At 46.8% G+C, this 6,000-nt stretch overlaps 1 pseudogene; it reads left to right on the top strand.

The window, feature by feature from the left end:
• Positions 1-1,956: 1,956 nt before the first annotated feature.
• Positions 1,957-6,000, top strand: part of LOC139256387 (probable G-protein coupled receptor 139) — a 54,249-nt pseudogene continuing 50,205 nt past the window's right edge.

Below are 6,000 nucleotides of genomic sequence, written 5' to 3'. Positions count from 1 at the left end.
TACATCAAAGAATACATACAAGCAGCAATATCAGTAATAACGCGACGAGTAAAACAATGATAGGATGTATTAACAGCTTCAAAGCGGTGGATATTTTTGGGGACCATCTGTAAAAGATGTCCCACCAATGGTGTAACATAAGCTCAGTGACCGTTGTCGCAACTCTGACCAAGGCGCCTTCACTGTAGCTCATAGTAACTTGCAGTGTATGAAGAATACGCCCTCGTTTGCTCAATTCGTCAGTGACCTTTTGGTTATCTTTTAGAAATTGAGCTAAACGAGTTAGGTCTACAGTGGGAGGAAGGTTAGTAATGCCTAGGATGATGCGATGGTGTGCAACATTTTTCCATCGTCCCAATCGATATGACCTATTAGAATGAAGGTCATATATCAGTCCATCCACCCTTGAACTCGGGTACCCACAGATTTTGGCCATACAGGTGGGGAAGCACTATTGCCTTGCGTATGATCAGTGTTAGCTAACCGCCACCCTGTACGGCCATCCCATGCTGTGTTTGAGGATGGAAGTAGCACACTCACAGATAACGAGACACAGAGACTGGCGAACATGAGTTGGTAAGTCGCCATTTTGGGGAGAATTACTGTGGGAGGAAGCATAAGTATATTAATTCAGCCCCGTTTAGTTAATTTACCCTTGTCAACACAGAGAGGAATATCTTGACCAGTCAGGAGCACCCAGTAAGTGTTTCCTTCTCCTTTCGCTAAGATTTCCCCTGCTTGTAAGGGTTTCTGGGGGCACTGCACCCACATTTTTCCTCCTTCACAAACTGTGTCCTGAGTCTGATTTTCTTTTTCAATAGTAGGGACACTAACTTTGCCTAACATTTGGCTTATGGGAGATCCCCCCCGCAATGATTGGTGATTCAGATTGCACACCGCTTGTGGTAAAACCTTTAACCACCCTTGCAATGTATTAGTGGGAGTTAATATTTTAATCTGTTGCTTAAGTAGTCCATTCATGTGTTCTATCAATCCTGCAGCCTGCGGATAGTAAGGTATGTGAAACATCCAATAGATCCCTTGTCTACCGCACACTGTTGCACAGTTTGACCTGTGAAGTGCGACCCATTATCGGACTGTATTTCTGCTGGTTCACCATAGTATGTGATTAAATTCTCCAGTCCTTTAATCGTACTTTGTTGATTCGCTTTAGTCACTGGATAAGCTATCAAAAGTCCAGAATAGGTATCAACAGCAGTGAGCAAATATTGGAACCATTGTTGCAATGGTAAAGGTCCTACATAATCAACTTGCCATATTTGTGTTGGCTGAGTCCCTCTCTTTGTATGGGCACCGGGCTGTCGTTGTCGGGGAAAATGCTTCACCTTTTGACAAATTTCATAGGTGTTTATGATCTGTTTAACACCGTCCATAGTCAAATGTAACCCCCTATTTTGTGCCCATTGTATCGTACCCTGACTGCCCAAATGTCCAGATTTGTGGTGAGCCCACTTGCCTGTGCCATATTCTTCCACTTCCACCTCTTTGATAGCCCATACCCGCGTTATATTATCAATGGTGTTATTATGTTCAGAGGTCTTTGAAGTGTTTTTCATGTGAGCGTCCACATGATATACAGTTATTTTCATCTTCTGGGCTTTGAACTCTATCTGTTCCCATAGATGCTTTCCCCACAAGTCTTTCCCAGTTATTTGCCAGTTATGTTCATGCTAGTTTCGCATCCAGCTCGCCATGCCATTGGTTACTGCCCATGAGTCAGTATATATGTGTACTTGTTCCTCTTCTAACGCAAGGAGTACAGCTGCTCGTATCATTAGTTGGCTGGAGCCTCCCACGCCTTCATCATGCACAATTGTCTGGGTTTTTGGATTGAAGGCAGTGGCTCGCCATTTCCGAAATCCATTTCGCCAGACCGCTGAGCCATCTGTGAACCAGGCATGGCTACGTTCTTCAGGTGTTAACTGTTCAAAAGACATGCCCCAGGAGATCGGTGACTCTTTGGTTAAACTGACGGACGAAGTGTAAGTTCACTCTCAGCAGTTTGTGGGTATTCAGCCACATGCTCATGTAGTCGGGTGATTCCTTCCTTTCCTTTACTTGCTCTGTCTGCGATATACCATTTCCAGCGCACTATGGAGCTTTGCTCTGCTCGCTCGACCTTGTGTGTCTCATTGGCCAGGTCGATTATCGCATACCACTCTGCACCTTCTTCAGACAGCCGCTCTGTTATAGTTACTACATCTGGGACAGCGGTTGCCAGGGGAGGGGCAAATTTGTTCAGTTGTTGGTAGTGCACAGTCATCCTCCAACTTTTGTCGGGTTTCTGCACAGGCGAAACAGGGCTATTGTAGGGAGACACCGCATGTCTAATGATACCCACCCCCAAGAGCCCTTGTATGGTTTCCCCTATTTCTTTGTGTCCCCCAGGTATTCGGTACTGTTTCATAGTCACTATACGCGATGGCCGTGGTATTACCACTGGTTCCCACTTTGCTTCCCCTGCAATCACAGTGGCCGCCCGTATCCCGAATGAGAATCGCCCAAATGAGGTATTGTGTGTGGTTCCCTTTAAAACGTCCATCGCAATAATATGTTCCTTTACTGCCAATATTAAGGTCATTACCCAGCGCGGAGTTCCATTTCCCAACGCCATTCTGATAGTTGTTCGGACAGTGGGCGTTTATGCCCCTCCGAACCCATTAATTATCACACGGGTCCCTGTGTGTTTCCTAGGATTTCCATGGATAATAGTAACTTCTGCCCGTCTCTTTGTATGTTCCGCCCCCGCCAATGTATCGTAATCGGTTTGTGTGGCCTCAGATCCCCGGGAGCTTGGATTGACGTGGTTCTAACGGGGAGTACTCCCGGATCCCAGCCACTCCCCTAGTCGAGGGATTACTAGCCTTCCACAGCTCTTCTACGTTGGGGTATAGGCTAGTGGGAGGTGGTTTCTCCGCATCCGCAGACTTATCGCTATCCGACTTGGTCTCCCTTACCTCCCTCCTTTCACCCTTCCCTGTTCCCGGGACGCAGTGTTGCTTCCACATAGAATACATCGCTCCTGTTGGGATTATATTAATTTTTTCCTTGGGAACCGCTGCTTCAGTAAAGCCGTGCACATGTCCCTCCGCATAATTCTTTTTTTTGTCTTTCCTTCACCTGTACCTTTCCCAGAGGTCGAACCTTGTCGCTGGTCCCGATCCCCCTCTACATTAGCCCTTCTTGACTCTCGCACACTATCTTCTACATCCTCTTACTGTCCTAACAATAGGCAAGTGTACCCCACCCGCTGCCCTTGGGCTGGTCCCAATAATGCGAGTAGCGCACCCCTCACCATAGGAGGGCCACTCTTCATCAGCCTGCTCCGCATTCCTGCCGTAAAGAGCTCCTGATCTGGCCCCCGATATGGTTGGTGATATAATCTTCCCTGTGTTGCCATGTTGCACAACTGTATCGCACCCTCCGCCATAGTATTCCCAGGTTTTACCTCCCCTTCCCAATCAATGGCAGAGGGATATTTTTCCCGATCCCCTATAGTAATCATGTCCCATAGCGAACCTGTGCCCTGGACATTCCGTGGCACTGCTGTGATATTGTAGTCCTTAGTCATAGTCCCCATTTTGTTAACTCTTCGGGGTTAAGTATTACGCCTGATGCCCCCTGGTCCCAAATCCGGGTTAGCTATTCTGACAATGATTCCCCGGGTTTTTGGCGAAATCGAGACCCTATTTCTTGTAACTCACTAGTGGTGAAGTCACACACCCCTCTAGTGGTTACCGGCTGTTCCCCATTTTGCTGTTTCGTCTTATTTGTCATAAGGAGTCTAGCTTCCGTGCTCGGAGCGTATAGGGGAGGGTCTTTAGTTTCCTCCCGTTGACCCCCTCTCCATCTGACCATTCATATTCTGAGTCAGAGGAGTACCAGATGTCTCCTTCCCAATGAGCCGGATCCCAAGTGGGTCCAGCTACCAATGCACGTACCTTTGACCGATCTAGCTGTCATTTCCGTTGTCTGGCTTTCTTTTTATTTTGTACTGACGCCAGACGGCATATTAAAGTATCTGATTGTTCATTGACTTTGTCCACTCGTTCTTGTGCAGTGTGGACCGCATCAGTCAAAGTCCAGTTTTGACTTTCCAAAACCTTAACAGCTGTTTTTAACTGTAGGTTTTCTGCCTCACTTTCCTTCAGTTGTTTACACATCGCCCTTAAGGCTGTCAACAAAATCCATCCCATTTGTGGGGAACTACATTTTCTCCTGTGGGAAGCTCGCTTCCTCCAGGAGAGACAGTACCGCGTGGGGTAGTGTTCTATCTTTGCTCTGTTCCAATAACGGTGTATCCCAATGTTACGGGGGTCCAAACTGGGCTAGCACATTGGCAAGAGAGCCAAAACCCTCATCCCTCGTGCTCCACCCTGGTATTCTATACTTCTCTCCCCCAGGAGGACACTGCTTCTTGTCTTTTCTCTTAAACATTTTACCAGATCCTGTTCATGACGCCAAAATGTTTTGGATCGATAATAATAGAACCAGATTCGGGATCTGGATGAATGTTAAATAAGAGACCAAATAAATGAAGTAAAGATAAAACACTGTTTACTGAGAGAAAAGAAACATAATACAGTTTATGAAGAAAAGAGAAGTATGATAAGGTGCAACAAAGCTCACAGCCTTCAGCCTTCAGCCTGTCAGGAACTCCACAACGACAACTGGTCAGGAGCCTTGGGGGTCCCGGCACCGCTCGCGAATCATGGTCCAGGGTGAAGTTCAAAGAACTACTGGAAAGTTCCGTTCCTTTATACTATTGAACAAACGTGGGTGCATATGGCTTATGGCCAACTCCTAATCTGTAAGGCCCCAGCTGTTCTTCCACAAAGCATGGCACCTCGAGGCGCCGATTGTCCCATAAACAAGATGGTGTGTGCTTCAAGGTCTCTCTCTCTCTCTCTGCATCAACAACATTCCACGAGGCATGAAGCAGAAAACACACTGTATATGTCGAAATATCATAATTAACCCGATGTGATTAACCCTATACAATACATATGGTATGTGGTACCTCTGTTTGATTCCCAGCAGGGTACATGTTTCTTTCATTAATTTGGTCGTGTAATGTGTCCCATTGTCTGAATCTATCTGTACGGATACTCCCCACCGAGGTATCACTTCGCTAGCCAAGATCTGCGCTACCGTCCGAGCGGAGCAGTCCCTGTTAACGAAGGCTTCCACCCACCGGATGAACTGCTCTATAATTACCAGGCAATACCTTTATCCCCTATCCTTTGGCACGGGGCCGGTGAAGTCTATCAGTCAATTCTCCCAAGGTACCTGTGGCATTGACTGATGTCCCATTCGTACCTTACATCCCCTGCCTACATTATGTTGGGCACAAATAATGCACCTTTGGCAAAATGTTGCTACATCCTTCCACAATCCTGGCCGCTACCACTACTGCGAGAGCAGGTACAGCATGTTACTTCTCCTGGTATGTTATCCCATGATATAATTTTAATATATGTTGCCCACAACATTGTGGTGCCAGAATTTGCTGCTAGGGATCCCGTACCCATATTTCACCCTTTTGGTGGACTCCATTCATGTCTTTCTTCCTGATCGACACTCTGGTGGACCAGTGCTATATTTATGTCAGTCTGAACACTTTTGTCAATACTCGTTGAATTTCAGCCTGAAATGCTGGATCTTGCTTCCATTTAGCTGCCGCTCGTTTGGCTGCTAGGTCTGCAAACCGATTCCCCAATGTGGGTCGGTCTTGCGGGTGCGTTTGGCCCTTACGAGTTAGTTTTGTGCGTGCTTTTACCTTGATTGCTGCTGCTTCCCATGGTTGCTTTGCTGCTTTCACTAGCCCTGCTACTAACCTTCCATGTTTTACCACTTCGCCAATAAATGTCACTTGCCCTCCTCGTGACCAGGTTGCCACACAGTCATGAACCACCCCGAAAGCATATCGACTGTCTGCATATATGTTCACTCGCTTTCCTTTAGCTGACTCGACAGCCT

The sequence above is a fragment of the Pristiophorus japonicus genome, chromosome 3 (assembly GCF_044704955.1).
Source record: "Pristiophorus japonicus isolate sPriJap1 chromosome 3, sPriJap1.hap1, whole genome shotgun sequence".
In the NCBI taxonomy this organism is placed as follows: domain Eukaryota; kingdom Metazoa; phylum Chordata; class Chondrichthyes; family Pristiophoridae; genus Pristiophorus; species Pristiophorus japonicus.
This window is presented reverse-complemented; position numbering and strand designations above follow the sequence as displayed.